The sequence below is a fragment of the Heterocephalus glaber genome, unplaced genomic scaffold, assembly GCF_053883595.1.
Source record: "Heterocephalus glaber isolate CG9 unplaced genomic scaffold, H.glaber_assembly_v1.0 deba00001461, whole genome shotgun sequence".
Taxonomy (NCBI): Eukaryota; Metazoa; Chordata; class Mammalia; order Rodentia; family Bathyergidae; genus Heterocephalus; species Heterocephalus glaber.
The window spans coordinates 24,706,316-24,725,228 of record NW_028258308.1 but is presented as its reverse complement, the minus strand read 5'-3'; the positions used below and the strand labels follow the sequence as shown (position 1 = coordinate 24,725,228).

The window sequence follows — 18,913 nt, the reverse complement described above, 5'->3', positions numbered from 1 at the left end:
TGTAAGATTGCTAGCACCTAAGGAGTGTATGTGTTACTGGTTTTGGTGACTGTGATTCTGAACTTTTGCTATTTTTTAAATAATTATTTTAGATGACAGACAGTATACTAAGTGTTGTTTTACATGTGGTATCTCATTTAATTCTCAGAGATAGATATCCCATTCAACAACAGTGAAAATAAAGGTTAGGTTAGCAAGTAACAACTAAAATAACTAGCAAGTAACTGACACACCAGGATTTGAGCTTTATTTTCCTGATGGCAAAACCATCTTATTTATTATTTACTACACAGTTATCAGAGATTGGAATAATGAGGAAGATTTAGGAGATCTGTTCCATTTGAACTGACCAAAGAAATACCTAAAACTTGTTACTAGTCTTCAAAACAAAGGATTTGTCCCCCCCGCCTTTTTTTTAAAGTCAGATGTAGCTACAAAACTTGAATCAATTGTAGATTTTGCTTAGGTTTTCAGAACAGAAGGGTTTTTTATTTATAAATGAAGGCATTTGCATATTGCTTGCTGTTTTCTTCAAGCTTGAAGCATTTGTGTATGTCTGTAGGACTGTTTCATAAGTGGTTCATCAGGATATCAATGCATATTTTTCTTAAAAAAATAGCTGGGCATGGTCAAGAGGCTAGGACAGGAGGATCGCCACAAGTTTGAGGCTAGCCTGAGATACAAAGCAAGACCCCATCACAAAAAACCCAAAAACATTAAATTGAATTTTAAAAATAGAACTGTTTAGTCAAGTTTGAAAAAATATAATACAATGATTCAATCGGTTCCTTCATAGAATTTATCACACTTTACTATACTACTATGCATTTTCTTTCTAAAAGGAAACTGTACTAATCAGCATTTTTCAAAGAGGCTCTGAGATCTAATGTTTTAGAGAATCCATTTGGGGAAATACTGTTATAAAATGTTACAGCAACAAGTAGCCGTATTTATTTATCTAAGGCCATTCCATTTATACATCTATATAAGTAATATTCCAATTTATAGTAGCATTACACTAACACTACAGATTCTACATATTAGTACATAGAACCATAGGTAGAAGTGACCTTTTTCTAGACCTAAGACTGAAGATTACAAAAGTTTCTCATGAAACACTGAACTTTTAAAGTCAAGGAAAGGTTGTATAATTACTTTAAGTGTTTGTTTTATATATTTTATGTGGAATGTTTTTACTAATTTCATATGATTTTCTTAAGAATTTTGATTAATGTCATCACCTCTGAGTTATAGCCAACATAATCACTTTTGTATTTTTCTATTTCTTTTAATCCAATAGTCCTAAACCAAACTTTAAAGAACTATTATCTGACAAACACAGAAGCAAAAATTTCTGAATGGAAGCAAGTCTGAGATCAGAACATGTAAAAAATGAAAGAAAAGATGAAATTTCTATTTTTCTTGAATGGAATTCTTAAATGCATAAAATGCTTCTTCTATCTTTGTTATATTAATCAGGTTGAGCTTTTGCCTTGATTTACCGAACTCTGCACTTTTTCATTCCTTTCAGAAGTATAAAGACACTTCCAGTGACTATATAATAATGTATTTTAAATATTTCTATTTATTTATTTATTAAAACTTTGCCTCATTTCACAGTACTTTATGGCTCATAGAATGTAGATCACCTAAAAATGGACAACACATTTTCTCTTGTTTTGGACTGTGAACTTAATTTGGAAAATGAATATTGCTTTTATTTATCTTAGGGCCCTTAGAATTGTTAGTAAATCCCTATTGTTTGCCAGGTTTTTAAGTATATTGAAACGATTTTTGGCAAATAAGTAGAAATTAAGGTACTAAATAACATGATGATGGTTTACATTGTACTTTTAACTTTTAAAAGTATGTAAGTAACATATATTGCTTGACTTGTGAAAAGTTTCTTGCTATTCATACACCAAAGTGAACAGAATGTCTAGTATCTTTTATGTATAGTATAATAAACTTAAAATATGGAGTTCTTTCTCAACAAAATGTCATATATTGATAATTAGAAGTAGAGTCACTTGTAATAAACAATATCATTATTGTTTTAAACATGATGCTGCTCCTGATTGTAGGTGATATATGTAATGCTAGTAAAAATAATATTCTACACTCTGTAACTTATTCCATATTGTTAATGTATGTCTGTGGTACCAAAATGAGTGTTATAACTTAATAATCAAAAATAGTTTAAAAGACTAATGTATAAAGGCAAAAGCTAATTTTTTGTTTCTTGCCAAAGGACCACATGCAAAAGTGATACCAGTAATAATGAATAATTTAAATATAATTTGCTATTTCAAAAACAATATGTCTTAAAAGGGAAAATAAAATCTTTCTATTGAAAAATCACAAAATTAGGTTTTCAAATGGAGAAATAATTTGATAGTATTTAGTAGAAATCTGTTTAAAGACATGTAGTTTATATAAAGATATTATACAAAAGTAGTGCAATGAATTTAAGTTTATATTGCATGAGGAATATAGTTCATTTATCTTCTTTTCTAAGACATATTTAATGAAATTACATACACTCCAATTATTATATTGCTTTTGCATAGAAAAATAGGAAACACTGAGTTTGTTTTTATGTTAATAAATGTGAAATTGATTTGCATCATCTTTTTTATAGAAGTAATGTTATTTCCAAGAAAATGTTATGAGCATTGATTTTTTGTTTATTACTTTTTACACTCTTTATCTGAATTATTTATTTCACATAGAAATGTAGTATAATACACATAGTATAATAATTTAAGTTCACCCACTTTGAAGATTCAGTCAGTTCATTGAGTAGAGATGCTTATTTATTTGTCACATCCAGCTCTATTGTACTTTACATTGAGTGTTCTCCATATTATTTTATATCTAAAATAATTGAAAAATGCAGTTTGGTCTTGAACTATAAGTTAAATTATCTTTAATACATGGAGTGTATCTTATAAATACAGATTAAAAATTGAATTAGCTCATGAAAACCCTTTAGAATTCCATCATTCTCCCAAGGAAAAATACCCTCCAACATACATAATCACTGGTTTTTATTACTTATCAGTGTGGGTGGATTTGTATACAAGAATGCAACATAATATAATAATGGGAATAAATAAAATATTCTGATCAGTTAAATGGAAAGAGAATAATAAATTACAGTGATTCCTTTTATAATACCCCTCCTGAAATTTATCACCTATAAAATAGAAGTTAAAATATCTCACTGGATTGTTGATTACATCAATTGAAATATTTTTAAATTCTTTTGAAAATAATGTGCTAAATACGTGTCTGCTGTTAATTTTGGTATTTCCTTTTACAAACTATTCTTTTTTTTTTTTTGGTACCAGGGATTGAACTCGGGTCCTTGGGCTTGCGAGGCAGGTGGCAGAACCACTGAGCTAAATCCCCGTCCCCAGACTATTCTTGACAAGGATTAAGCTAATCACAAAATATTAGTATTATGCTTTCTAGAGAAAGCCTATGTGCTAAGTGGTTTATGGTACTTCTCAGATTCATTTCCCAACAAGAAATTATTTAACTGAAATTCCAATTAATTGTTCTTATAAATTATAATTGTAAAGCAACCTATCTTACATTTTTATATTATTTTAAAATAAATATACCTGCCCTTGAATCATAAAACCTTGTAGTATTCTTTTGTGTACATCTGTGGGCTGTTTTTCTGAAAATGTCACCTCCAAATTTAGCGAATCTTTATGGATTACCAAGCCTCCATTTGGTCTTACAACCTCTTCTATGCTAATACATGCCAGTGAAATTGATCTCAGCAGCATCTTTGTAGGTAAGTAAATCACAAAGCCATAAAGCCTCTTGAAGTATTTTATTCCAGTATTATAAACCTATAGTTATTAGAACTAGAAAGCTTTAAAAAAGTTTATATGTGACTTAATAGAATATCAATTTGCTTCACAAAACTGATTATTTAAATGTCTTAAAACAAACCAAAACCACAGTCGCCTGTTTTACTAATATTGATGTTCTCTCTAAAATAATACCTAGAATTTTCCAGTTTTCAGAATGCGTTACTTACTATCCTACTTATAACCATACAGTAAATTAACACTTTTGAAAAACACAATGCTTTTATTTGCAAAAGATGTAAAAATATGAATTGTATACTATTCACTAAGTATAATAAAAATTCTAAGTAATAAGAAAGCATTGCTTTATTTTTTAATTGGCAGCATATTTACTTTCTTAGTAACTCATAAAATAATGGTTTATCTTGCAATGTCAAATCTTAGATTCAGTGAAATACTGTATAATTCTCTTTGTATCACAATGAACATTTTGGCATACATCTTAAAAAAAGAATGTACCTACATTATGTCCTTAGAAGTATATCGTGCTCAGAAAAATTGAAAACATTACTATAAAATTTTTCTGAGAAAAATAAATTTTGTCCAAAATTGTGAAGGAAAGGAGGGAAAAGTGCTAATGAGAAATAGAATGGAAAACGTAAGAGGATGGAAATGAGATCTGAATGAGGATTAATTTGTAAAATTAGAACTGAGTGGACAGTTTTTGGAAAAATAACTTTTGAATCTTTTGTGGTACTGGGGATTGAACCCAAGCCTCACACATTCTAGGCAAGCATTCTAGCTCTGGGTTACATCCCCAGCCCTTTCTGTTATTTATTTTAGGACAGGCTCTTGCCAGGTTGCAAAAGCTGGCCTCAAATTTGCAATCCTCCTCCCTCAGCCTCCAAGTAGATGGAAGTACAGACATGTGCTATCACAACATTCCAGGAAAATAAATAAATATGACAAATCAAAATTATATATATGAGATTTATAGTAATGAGTTTTATGATATGTAGCATAGTTTTATACTACATAGTGTTGGGGAGTGGTGGGACAATTTAGGTCTCTCAGACATTGCTAGTGAAGCTTTAAGATTGGGTATAGTATCTTTGGAGGGTGAAATATCTCAAACTTTTGAACTAGAATTTTACTTCTAGGATTATAGTATCCCAGTACATGCATATATAAATTTGTATATCATCAAGTATATGTGTTCAATGAAATAAGTATGAAATCATGAAAAATAGGTCCATTTATTTTTTTTTATTCAATAAGTTTATTGGTACATTTTAGGTATACAGTATGATGACCTTCATCATTGGAAATTTGTACCTGTACATGATATGGGTTCTTATTTTTTTCCCCATTCCCCTGCCCTCCCTTCAACCCCTCCTTCCCTCCTTATTTACAAAGACTTGGTTTCTATTTTTTCCTTTTCTCATATTTATTCCTCCCTTCTTTCCTTTCCCTATGCCTCTCACTTCCCCTTCCCCTTTGGATTTTTTCTTCTTATTTCACATTATCTGTTATATATTTTGATCCTTATTTACACTTTCAATTTCTCACACCAGAGAAACTATTTGATATTCACACATGTGTGTCCTATTTATTTCACTTAAGAGTATGGCCTCAATGTGCATCCATTTAGTTATGTCTCTAGTTTCTCATTCTTTATGACTGAGTAGTACTCCATTTTATTTAAAAAAAAAAAAAAAAAACCACATCTTATTTATCCAGTCTCCAGTTGATGGGCAATTGGGCTATTTCCAAGTTTTAGCTATTACAAATTGTGCCTCTATAAACATGGGTGCACATATATTGCTATAGTATGATTTTTTTTTTTTTGCCATACCAGAGATCAAACTCAGGACCTTGCGGTGGAACCACTGAGCTAAATCCCCGGCCCAAAGTTAACCATTTATTTTTTTTATTTTTATTTTTTGGTACCGAGGATTGAACTTGGGACCTTGTGCTTGCAAGGCAGGTGGCAAAACCACTGAGCTAAATCCCTGGCCCTCGATTCTTCTAATTCTTTTGGGAAGATACCCAGCAGGGGAATAGCTGGGTCAATAGCTAATCCTAGTTTTTTGGGTTTTCGTTGTTGTTACCAGGGATCGAACTCAGGTCCTCGTGCTTGCAAGGCAGGCAGCAGAACCACTGAGCTAAATCCTTGGCTCTAATCCATTTTTTTAGGTATCTCCGTATTGATTTCCACAGTAGTTTCACAAGTCTACACTCCTATCAAGAGTGGAGAAGGATTCCTTTTTCCCCACAGCCCTGCCAGCATTTCTTATTGGTTGATTTCATAATAGCAGCCATTCTTTCTGGAGTGAGGTGGAGTCTCAGTGTTGTTTTCATTTATATCTCACAAATGACCAGTGATGTTCAACATTTTTTCATATGTTTATTTGCTATTTTTACTTCTTTGTCTGAGAAATGTCTGTTTATTTCATATGCCCATTTTTGCACTGGCTCTTTAAATTTGGGAGGTCTGATTTTTGTAAGTTCTTTATATATTCTAGATAATAGACCTTTGTCGGAGAAACAGCTGGTAAAAATTTTTTTCCACATTGTGAGTTGTCTCTTCACACTGTTGGTGATTTCTCTTGCTGTGCAGAAGCTTTTTAATGAGATGAGATCCCAGTTGTTGATTCTTTGTGCTAGTTGATGTGCGCCTGAGGTTTTGTTCATGAAATCTTTTCCTACACCAGTCTTCAAGAGTTCTACCTAACCTCTCTTCCAACCAGTTTAGTGTTTCTATTTTAATATTCAGATCTTTGATCCATTTCGATTTTACTTTAGTGCATGGTGAGAGATAATCTTTGGCAAGTTGAAACCCAGTTTTTCTAGCACCATTTATTAAAGAGGCTGTCTTTGCTCCAGTGAGAATGTTTGACTCCTTTGTCAAAGATGACATGGCTGAGTATGTCTGGAGTTGTTTCTGCATCTTCTAATCTGTTCCACTGGTACTCACATCAGTTTCTTTGCCAGTAGCATGCTGTTTTTCTCACAGTGGCTTTGTTGTATAGTTGCAAGTTGGGAATTGTGATACCCCCTCTCTTGTCTTTGTTGCCTAGAATTGCTTTTGCTATTCTACTAGGTCTCTTCTTGTTCCAAATGAATTTTTGGATTGTTTTTTCAAGGTCTGTGAAGTATGCTGCTGGAATTTCAATTGAGATCACATTGAATCTATATAGAAGTTTTGGAAGTATGGCCATTTTCACAATAGTGATTCTTCCTACCTAGGAACAGGGGATGTCTTTCCATTTTCTGATATCCTCTTCGATCTCTTTTTTCAGAATGCTATAGTTTTCAGAGAAGAGGTCTTTGATTTCTTTCATTAGGTTGATTCCTAGGTGTTTCATTTTTTTGGATGCTATTGTGGAAGTAGTTGTTTCTACAGTTCCTGTCTCAGTGAGTCTGTTGTTCGTGTACAGGACTTTTGTGTGTTGAACTTGTACCCAGCCACTCTACTGAATTGGGTTATTAAGTCTAGAAGACTTTTGGTGGAGTTCTTGGCGTCTTCTATATAGAGCATCATGCCATCTGCAAATAATGACTATTTAACTTCTTCACTTCCTATCTTTTATTCTTTATCTTGTCTAATTGCTGTGGCTAATGTTTCCAGAACTGTATTGAACAAGAATGGTGATAGTGGACATCCTTGTCTTGTTCCTGATTTTAGCATGAATGATTGCACTTTTTGACCATTTAGTATGGTGTTAGCTGTTGTTTTTTTCAGAGATAGCTTTTATCAGATTGAGATAAAGACTGTCTATTCCAATTTTCGGTGGGGTTTTTGTCATAAATGGGTGTTGGATTTTTCTAACGCTTTTTCTGCATCTATTAAGATGATCATATGGTTTTTGTCCTTGGCTCCATTAATACAGTGTATTACATTTATTGATTTGCATATGTTGAACCATCCCTGCATCTCCGAGATGAATCCCACTTGGTCAGGGTGTATGATCTTTTTGATGATCTTCTGCATTCTATTTGCCAGTATCTTATTGAGAACTTTTGCATCTATGTTAATTGGTGAGATTGGCCTATAGTTATCTTTTTCTGTTGGGTCTTTCTCTGCTTTGGGGATCGAGATGATGCTTGCTTCCAGGAATAAATTTGGGAGTATTGCTTCCCTTTCAATCTCATTGAAAAATTTAAACAGTAGTGGCAATAGTTCTTTTCTAAATGTCTTGTAGAATTCAGCAGTGAAGCCATCAGGACCTGGGCTTTTCTTAGTTGGTAAGTTTTAAATTACATTTTCAATTTCATTGATTGATATTGGGTTGTTTAGAATTTTTAGGTCTTCTTCATTCAACTTTGGTAATTCATATGTATCTAAGAATCTGTCCATTTCTTCTGTGTTGTCCATCTTATTGGCACATAGTTTCTCGAAGGAGGTCTTGATGATCCTCTGGATTTCTGCTGGATCTGTTGTAATTTCACCCTTTTCATTCCTAATTGCATGGATTTGGGCCTTTTCTTTCCTTATTCTGATAAGGTTGGCTAAGGGTTTGTCAGTTTTGTTGATTCTTTTGAAGAACAACTCTTTGTTTCATTGATTTTTTTTTATATCATTCTCTTAGTCTCCATTGCATTGATTTCTCCTCTGATCTTTATAATTTCCTCCCTTGTATGAGCTTTGGGTTTACCCTGCTCTTCTTTTTCTAAAAGCTTGAGGTTCAGCATCAGGTTATTTATTTGCACTTGCTCTGTTTTCCTAATATGCGTATTCACTGGTATGAATTTCCCTCGTAAGACTGCTTTCATTGTGTCCCATAAATTCCCATATATTTTATTGGCATTGTCATTTAATTGTAGAAACTGTCCAATTTCTTCTTTAATTTCCTCTGTGACCCATTCGTTATTCAGAAGTGTGTTGTTCAATTTCCAAGTGTTTATGAAATTCTTGTGGTTTCTTTTGCTATTGATCTCCAATTTAATTGCACTATGATCTGATAATATACAGGGGATAACTTCAATTCCTTTACTTAAACATGTTCAGTGAGCAAGTACATGGTCTATTTTGGAGAACAACCCAAGTGCAGCTGAAAAGAATGTGTATTCTGATTTTTTTGGCCTGGAACACTTTTTAAACATCTATTAAGTCCATTTTTTCAGGAGTTTGGTTGAGTTCTAGTATTTTGTTGTTTACTTTTTGTCTAGTTGATCTATCTGTTTGTGACACTGGGGTATTGAGGTTCCCCACCACTATTGTATTAGTGGTTATTTGATTTTTCATGTCCATTATTTGTTTTATATAATTGGGTGCACTAGTATTTGGTGCATATATATTTATAATTGTCATCTCTTCCTCTTGGATTGTTCCCTTTATAAGGATGTAGTGTCTTTCTTTTTCTCTCTTAATTAGTCTTGGTTTGAAATCCATTTTACCTACAGATAGGATAGCTACTCCTGCTTTTGTTTTGAGTACCTGTTGCATGGAGTATTGTTTTCTACCCTTTAACTTTCAGTCTATGAGTTTCTTTTTGAATTAGGTGTTTTTCTTGTATGCAGCATATTGTTGGATCTTGCTTCTTGACCCATTCTGCCAGTTTATTTCTTTTGATTGGTGAATTGAGACCATTAGCATTGATGGTTACAACTGATATCTATTGACTTATCCTTGTCATGACTTTTCCTGTTGGTGGATTCTCTCCCTTTGAATTTCATTTCTTGTCTTTCCTGATGTATTCATTCTGCTGGGCTTTTGGGGGGGTTGTGGGCCTCACTGTCTTTTCCTAGGATATTAAAAATTTTTGGAGTGCTGGTTTGGTATTCATGAAGTTCCTAAAGTGCTCTTTGTCATGAAAGTATCTTATTTCTCTATTGGTTTTGAAAGATAGTTTTTCAGGGTACATCAATCTGGGTTGGAGATTGTTTTCTTTTACAGCTTGAATACTTCACTCCAGACTTTTCTTTAATTGAGGGTTTGCATTGAGAAGTCTGCTGTGATTCTGATGGACTTTCCTTTGTATGTGATTGGTTTCTTTTCTCTAACTGCTTGTAGGATTTTGTTCTTCTGTTGAGTTTCTGGAATCCTGACTACTATATGCCTAGTTGTAATTTTTTTTTTAATCCCAGCTTGTTGAAATCCTATATACCTCACTTCTCTGTGTGTCAAATTCTTTCCCCTGCTTGGGAAGTTTTCTGCCATTACTTCTGTGAACAGTTTTTTTATGTCATCTGCACTGTCTCCTGTTTCTTCATTGATTCCAATCAGTTTTATGTTATTCTTCTTTGCATCATGTAGCAGCTGCTGGATTGATTTCTCATGGTCCCTTACTATTTTTAAAAAATCTTTCTCTTCCTGGTCAGTAATCACAATCCTGTCTTCTATATCTGATATTCTGTCCTCACTTTGGCTCATTCTGCTGAGTAAACTTTCAATGGAGTTTTTCATCTCCTGGATATCTGTTTGCATCTGTTTTATGGATTCCATTTGTTTCCTATGATGGGATTCCATCATGTTCCCATGTCCTCTATTTTTTTTTATCTGTGTTTGCTCCAGAGTTATTATTCATGTTTTACACTATGGGCACAATCTCTGTTGTCTGAGAAATTATTTCTGATTTCATTTTTTCCAGATCCTCTTTCATTGCCAGTTCAGTGAGTCCAGGTGGTTGAGTTTCAGATTGTTCCATCTCATTGCCCCTTGGAGTTGCCTTTGGTGATCTGGAAGTCTGATTTTGATACTTATTTAGGTGTCTTCTCATTTCAACCAATGCAGTGTACTGTGCCTTTATTGAGGTGAATCTTTGCTCACCCAGTGGTCTCCCATTCTCAGCAAGCCTCCAAGAGGCATTCTCTCTGCTGCTCACCGCTGCACCACTACCTGGGTTCAGAATGATGGCCTTCTAGATCCCCATGCTGGGCTCTTGTCTGCTCAGGCTTCTGGCTTTTGTCTGCGTACACTTCCCGATGGTATCTGGGCAGCCCTTTGGCTGGGGCTTGCTTGACTGCCCAGCTGTTTTCCAAGCGGGCCATTGGCTGGGCTGTGCATGCCCAAGCCACTAGTGTCTGGCTGGGGCCTGTGCACCAGTGCTACTGCTGTCTGGGTGGGCCTCTGGCTGAAGCCTGTGCACCTGTTTTCCAAGTGGGTGTTTGGCTGGGGCCTGCATATCCAAGCCGCTGGTGTCTGGGTGGGCCCCCAGCTGGGGCCTGTGCTCCCATGCTGCTGATGCCTGGTTGGGCTTCTCCCATTTATGCTGTGATATAAAATGATCTGTAGGACATTTTTATGGGAGCCCAATAAGATATTTTTAAAAATTTCCTCTGCTACTGTTGAAATATTTTCAGTGCACAGCAATTTAATTTTTAAGTTACTTGCTTATATATTTAAAAGCCAGAGAGCTCTAAAATCATTCAAAAACAACTTTTTGCATCTCTTTTTTCCAGAAGCCTTCATTCTTGCTTCTCAGAGGCAGTTTGAAATCCTTTAGCATTTTCTGTGAGTATCTGCCTTCATATTTCAAGATAATATACTAATATTATAGATCTAATTTTTGGATTACTATTGACTTTGTACCATTGGGAAATAGTAATTTAGCTCTGTTATACAAGTCCCCCTCAAGACATACAGACAAGGTTCCCCTTCCCAATCTTTCAGTATAGAGAATAACTTCCATTAAATCAGTTTTTATAGCTTCATCAATTATTGCATTTCCTTCTAACAGCTTACTTTTCCTAGGATTAATAATTTTCTCCTTTTGAGTTTCCTTAATTTTTAAGTATCTTTCTTTTACCTACCATCAATTTAGTCTAGGCTTACCTCCAGAACTATATATAGATTGTTAATACATTTGAATTCGTCAGATGATATGTAAGTTTTTATTATTTTGGAAACTTCTGCTGGAGCTCTCTATCTCACCATCTCATCTAGAATGGTTGCTCTCTAGGCCTGTTGCAGCCATGTCACTCCAAGACCCCCCTTTTTATTTGCCAAGTCACCCTCTTTTCAGTTTTTGGAGTGGAACACAATGCTCCATATACCCTGGGAATGATTGCATAATAAGTTTCTCACTTGTATGCCTTGAAAATGCCTTTATTCTGCCCTCATGATTGGGTAACAGACTGTCCTGGGATAGAAATCTAGAATGGCACATCTTTCTCCTAATAATCTTGAAAACATTATCTTCTAGTTTTGGGTGGTGTTCTCAAGAAATCACATGTCATTCTGATTCCTCACCAGTTTTACTTCTCTTTGGAACTTAGTAGAATCTCATTATTTTTTGTCCTATTCCAAATGGATGTTCCTTGATAAATGTCTTATCCAGTGTTTGCTCTGAGGACTCAATAATCCTTTCAATCTAAAAACTTAAAAATTCATGGCATTTAATTAAGGGGGAAATACTTGATGTGCACCACCACACCCAGCTTGGTTTGACTTCTGAAGAGTTTTCTACTGGCATGTGAGGGAGGGAACTATTATAATTTAGATCTAGAATGTCCCCCAAATTTTCATATGTTGAGAGGTGGGGCTTTTAAAAGGTGATTGGAGGAGCCAGGTGTGATGGCATACACCTGTAATTCCAGCACTCAGGAGGCTGAGGCAGGAGGATTGCCACAAGTTCGAGACCAGCCTGGGCTACATAGTTCAGGGCCACCCTGAACTACAAAGGAAGACCCTGCCTCAAAAGAACCAAAAAAAAAAAATGATTGGATTGAGAGGAAATTATACTTATCAGTTGATTGGTTTATTAATAATATCATAGTTGAATGTGCTGTTAGGAGGTGGGGCCTTGTCAAAAGAGGTGGGTCAGTAGGATCATGACATGGAAGGATTATTCTTGTCCCCAGATCCTTCCTTCTCTCTCTGCTTCCTGGCTGGCATAGATTAAGCAGCTCTTCTCCACCCTGCCCTTCCATCAATGTCATTTTTGCGTTACAGCCAGCTAACCATGGACTGAACCCCTGAAATTATGAGCTGAAATAAATCTCTCCTCCTTTAAATTGCAGGTGTTGAGCATTTTGTCCCAGCAATGGTAAAGTGACTAAAATCACTTAAAGGGCCTGAAATCTAAATGCTTCCTAAATAGAATTTTAATCAATCCATCCTATTTAAAGTACAGTTGTCAGAAGTATCTGGATCCTTCACTATTTAAGCCTTTCAGGAATTCTGCTGTGGAAATCTGCCTCTTTTAGGGTACCTTCCTGATAAAGGCACTTAACTGCCCTTTGATCTGCAAGTTAATTCCTATTTTTTTCTGAGATTTAAAGATTTTGTCCCTGTACTCTCTTTCTCTAGTTTTCTTATACTTGAAAAAGAAATTTGTTTTTAAAATATCCTTTTTCTGTCATTTTAATTTGGTTTCAAGGGGGAGTATCTAAAATAACATAGAGTATTTAAACTCTGGAATATCTGGAAATACCCACAAGGACTAAGAATAGTTACCTTTGAAGGTAGAGATGATAGTTATATTTAATGAGCTGTTATTGAACCATTTTGAGTGTTTTTAGTTAATGAGTATGTTTACTTTTTTCAAGAAAAGCCATTTTTAAAACTTAAGATCTCAGGCCAGGTATTTAGCTCAGTGGTGCTGCGCCTGCCTCCCAAGTGCAAGGTCCTAAGTTTGATCCCCAGTACCAGGAAAAAAAAAAAAGAAAAACAACCTTAAGATCTCAGTCTAATAAAAGTCATATGTTACAAGGATTTAGCTGCCAAATCTAGACTTAGACTGCTTATTGGAACAGAAAGATGGCCTTAGGAAAAATAAAAAATAATGGTGAGTGTGAATTTATGAAACTACCACATAGTTTAAGCTTACATGACTGGGCTGGAAAAGGAATTAAGTTTTGAAGGAACACAGGCGGAAATCAGTTACTGGATTTATAAAGGTTAAAGATGGCAGCCATACTCGCAGATAAAATATATTTTAGTCACTTTTACCACAAGAGACAACTGAAATTGATTATTTGCTTAATTTAATATGGCATTTTCTATATGCATACTTTCAAGCAAGTAGTTTGAAGCAAGTAGATTAAGCAAATAGCATAAAGGTAAGCAGATTAGTCAGCTAGGAGATTTTAAACTGAGGTAAAATGAGAGTTAGGACAGAATGAAAAACAATAAAATATTTGAGCCTATGCTATATAATGCTTTAGCAAGCTCTAGGTGGTATAAGAGTTAAAAGTTCAAGCTGAAAAACCTACAAAAAAAGCACTCTGAAAATCTATACTTTTGTGTGTCATTGCTTTTTGGTGCAAAGAGGTTCTCAAGAAAGTGAGTATCTTATGTACCATTTGTGCTATAATATTTAATTACAGTGAGTGTACAGAAGATTAGCTATCTCAAAGATTCCTTTGAAATCAGATTGCACATCAAAACTGCATTGTGCCCTACTAAGTAAGCAAATTTAAGAAAGAGGAGAAGGTGATGTCAAGATTTATTGCAAAATGAACAAATAAAGGAATAGGATTTGCTTGGTCTTCAGCCTATTAAACCATAGCTAAATGTCAGCCTTCATTTGTCAACTTAAATATGTTTTTCTAAAATTTACAAAGATTCAGTCCATGGAAAGTATCCTTAAAACAGGAAAATGCTAAATAGATTATATTAATAACTCATTTTCTCACAGTGATATATTACCACCGAAATGTGTATGTTATTCAGATAAAGATTTCTGTTGCTTTTTTGTTTTATTTTTTGCTTGATTATAAAAGTAATATATGTTTCTGCTCCCAGATACATGGGGTCTTAGAGGTTTGCGTTAATTTCTGTTCCACAGTAGCTAAATCCCCAAGTACAACATACACTCAAGTGCTTATTTCTAGTCTCCAGGGATTTTCCCCTTTTCAAATAATTTTAAAAGGAAAAGTAAATTTTTAAAAATCCAAGAGCTGAGCTTCAAGTGCCCAGCAGTGGGAAGTAGGTAACTTGGAGCCCAAATTAGACTTGCTAGAAATAACCAGGAACCAGACCACATACATGAGGATTCCTCGCAGAGTGAGAGTTTCTAAGTGGTTCAAAATAGAATGGTAGGGAACCTAAAGGCTTTTTGGAAGAGCTGACTGCCCAGAGGCCAGGTATTTGTGTTAATAATGTATGAGTATGTTGATCTTTGAATCAGCAATGAAGAAGATCTAAATATTAGACACCCCTTCCTCTGTGTTAATACCTTTAAAGGGAGTCTTGAAATGAGTGTGCGCACACACACACACACACATACACACACACCTGACTGAAGAAAAAGCCATCCCATAAGACTCTCATGGGTGATTATCAAACATAACCTTTTTTTTTGGTACCAGGGATCGAAATCAGGATCTTGTGCTTAAACGATGCAGGCTGCGGAACCACTGAGCTAAATCCCCGGCCCTCAAACATGACCTTTTAAAGAAAGACTGCCAGATCTAGAAAAGGCCAGCCACTATGAATCAGAATCAACAGCAACAATAAGTTTCAACCCTAAGAATGCAGAGTTGGAATTAAATATGAAACACCAAGAGGCATGTATGAAATAAACCATGGAATTACACAAACGGCTTTATTAGAAATAAACAGTTTAGAACATGAAAAAAAGCAGGAGTAGCTATCCTCTTTGCAGATCAAGTGGATTTCAAACCAAAATCTGAAACACTTCTGGTCCCAAGAATTTTAGATAAGGGATGTACAAATCTTGTATGTACAAATCTATTGTGAACATGTGTTTTCATTCCTCTTAAGTAAAAACTTAAGAACAGAACTGTTGGTTCTTAACAGTAATACAAGTAATTTCTCTATTGTTTTCCAAAATGGTTTTATCATTTTACATTCACATTAGCAGTATTCGAAAGTTCTGACTGGTTCACACCTAAGCTGACATATGTTCTTTTAAAGGTTTTTAACTTCATCTCCCTAATGAGTATATAATACGATCTTGTTATTGTACCGATTAGTATTTTTCTGATTCTAGTGTTACACACCTTTGCTTGTGCTGTACTGGCTATTTATCATCTTCTTGTGTCTATTTTTTAATTGGGTTGTCTATTAATGAGCTGTAAGAGTTCTTTATATATTCTAGCCATAGGTTATATGTATTATAAATATGGTCTGTTTAAGGACTACTTTTCATTTTCTTAACAATGTCATTTAAAGTTCTAAATTTTGATGAAACCTCATTTATCAATTTTTTTCTTTTAAACATCATGTTTTTTGTATCCTAGGAAATTCTTGCCTACCCTAAATTCATGAACATTTTCCCTTATAATTTCTTCTTGAAGTTTTATAGTTTTAGTTTTTCATATTTAGGTTCATAGATCCTTTCAAGTTATTTTTATGTATGGAAATAAAGGGTTGAGGTTAATTTTTTACATACAGATAACAGATGTTCTATTACCATTTACTGAAAACACTATCTTTTCCTCTGTTCTTGAGTTGAGTTTATGTTCTATAAAATGTTAATGTTAAATAATCTTTCAAAACTCAATGGACTATATATGTGTGGTTCTATTTCCAGATTTTCTGTTTTATTCCAATGATCTATATGTCTTTTCTTATGCCAACACTGCCTTAATTACTGTAGCTTTAGAGGAAGTCTTAAAATTAGGTAATGAGGTCTGGGGATTTAGCTCAGTGGTTCCACTGCCTGCCTCGCAAGTCCAAGGTCCCGAGTTCGATCCCCGCTACTAAAAATTAGGTAATAAATGTCTTCCAACACTGTTTTTTTTTTTTCTTTTTCTAGGTCCTTTGTACTCCTACATAAATTTTAAATTTCAATATCCAATTCTTCATTTATAGCAAGTATATACAGACCTGAATTTTTATGTATACCTTATGTTTTCTAATCCTGCTAAATTCAAATAAAAATTCTAGGGGTTCCTAGAGATTTCTTAGTATTTTCTCTGTAGATGATCATTTCACCTACATATAAAGATTTTACTTATACCTTACCAATCCTATGCTAATTGTTTCTTTTTAATTGCCAGACTATTTTGGTTTGGGCCTATGTTTCAAAGTTTAATGGACGGATGAAGAGTAGGCATATCTGCCCTTGTTCCCCACCTTAGGGAGAAAGCATTATATCTTTTCCATTCATATAAGGCGTTTTTGCTGGAAGTATGGAGTACATGTCTTATCTGTTGAGAAGGTTCTGTTCTACTTCTAGGCTCCTGATAGCTTTTACCATGAACAGCTGTAGAATTTAGTACAATACTTTTTCTGTAACCACTGAGAGGATCATATGGCTTTTTCCTTTCCTCTGTTAAAATGATGACTTCTGGGGGTGGACCTTCCAATGCTGAACCAACACTGCCATCCCTATAATAAAACCACTTTCTACATTACTGCCAGATCTCTCTTCTAATAGTTTGTTTTGTTAAACAAATTTTTATCTATGTTCATACTTTTTTCTTCTATTATCTTTATCCAGTTTTAGTGTTAGCACAATGTTGATTTCGTAAAATGAGGAAGTGTTCCTTCTTTTTTCTGCTTTAAATGTTTGATATAATTCATCAGTTAAAATCTATATGAGCCTGTTGTTGTCATATGGGTAGGTTTTCAAGCTAGGAATATACTTTCTTTAATAGGTGCTATTCAAATTTTATATTTCCTCCAGAGTCAGTTTCATTAATTTGACTTCCAAGGTACTTCTTAGAAGTTGTCAAATTTAGTTCAAAAAGCATTTTTGCAATATGCTTTCTATATCCTTTTAAATTCTGTAAAATCTGTGGTAATGTCCTCTAAATTTTGATATTGTAATTTAAAAAATGTATAATTGATATTGTGTAATAGGAAGAAACGGTCTAAAGGAGCAGGGCTAGTGGGAGGGATAGGGGAAAGGAAAAAAGGGAAAAGAAAAAATATGAGAAAAAGAATAAATGGAAACATAGTCTTTGCAAATAGGGAAGGGTGGAGGGGTGAAGGGAGTAAAGGGAAGGGGAAAAAGTAAGAACCAAGATACATGATCCCAATGATGAATATAACTATTTTATACCTAAAATGTATCAATAAACTTAATGGAAAAAATAAAAATAAAAGAAATAAACAGTTTATTGGCTAAAATAAAAAATCTCGGTGGAGAGTTTGTTTCTAGCCATGACTTAGTAATTGGTGTTATACTTACCCTTCTACCACAAACAACTACAACATTGTACAACAAATACTTCAGGGCCTTGATTCTTGCTTGAGAGAAAGGAAAAATATATGCTGACCACCATACTCATTCTGGCTTCCTGCCTTGGAGCACATTCTGAACTGTATTTCAAGGAATTGGAGCCCAAACAGAAAACAGGTTTGCTAGGAAGGAAGAAATAAGACCAGAGTTAAGGATAACTCGGGTAGCTAAAATGAGAAATGGTACCAAAGAAGAGGAGCTGTTTAGAGAAGAAACACCAGAGATCTAAGAATACCCCAGCAATGTATTAGTAAGTCTTTGAATACTAAGCTGCACATAACCAGGGTGAGACTATGAGCCATTGTAGAAAACAGCTACTCAAGGTCTCACGGTGCTGGGAGACATCATAGTTCAAATCAGCCAGAATGTAAAGTCTTTCTAAACAACCCAAGTATTAAAAGTCACACCTTACGAATGAATAAGAGTACTTAGGGGCAAGAGTGCTTAGGAGTACTTAGCTCTAAGGCTGACTCTAGACCCATCCTAAAACTAATCCTCAAGGATTAGTCCTCAAGCATCAAGCTGATCCACCAGCACAGTAACCATCTGCCAGCAAAAATATTAGCAGAAAACAACAAAGTCCCTACTTTCACAGTATTGTATTCACAACATCCACTATAAAGGAAACAAGTATTACAGTGTAAAAAAGCAGAGAAATTTGACCTTTAACCAAAAGAAAAAGTCCAAAGAAGTAGGCCAAGAAGTAACCCAGATAGTTTAATTTGCAGATAAAAACTCAGAGCTATAATAAGTATGTTATGAGAAAAGAAATGGGCATTAAGGGCCGGGGATTTAGCTCAGTGGTTCCACCACCCACCCTGCATGCAGAAGGACCTGAGTTTGATCCCCGGTACCAAAAAAAACAACTGTAAAATACCAAATGATAATTGTGGGATTGAAAGGTACAATTTTTGAAATAAATATTCATTGTATGAACTTATTTAAAAGATTAGAAGTAGAAGAAGAAAAGATCAGTAAACTTGAAGG

At 34.4% G+C, this 18,913-nt stretch overlaps 1 protein-coding gene across 6 annotated transcripts in view; it reads left to right on the top strand.

Annotated features, from left to right (window-relative positions):
- The window catches only part of Micu3 (mitochondrial calcium uptake 3), a 120,438-nt gene extending 116,626 nt beyond the window's left edge, over positions 1-3,812 (top strand). For 2 of the 6 annotated variants that reach the window (XM_021265095.2, XM_004853089.3), the window contains one exon: positions 1,301-3,648. The gene's annotated coding sequence lies outside the window, so the exon portion shown is untranslated. Of the gene's footprint in view, positions 1-1,300; positions 3,649-3,713 lie in introns of those variants that run through there. The other 4 variants (XM_021265097.2, XM_021265096.2, XM_021265098.2 and 1 more) reach the window with 3 other exon arrangements.
- The last annotated feature ends 15,101 nt before the right edge of the window (positions 3,813-18,913 follow it).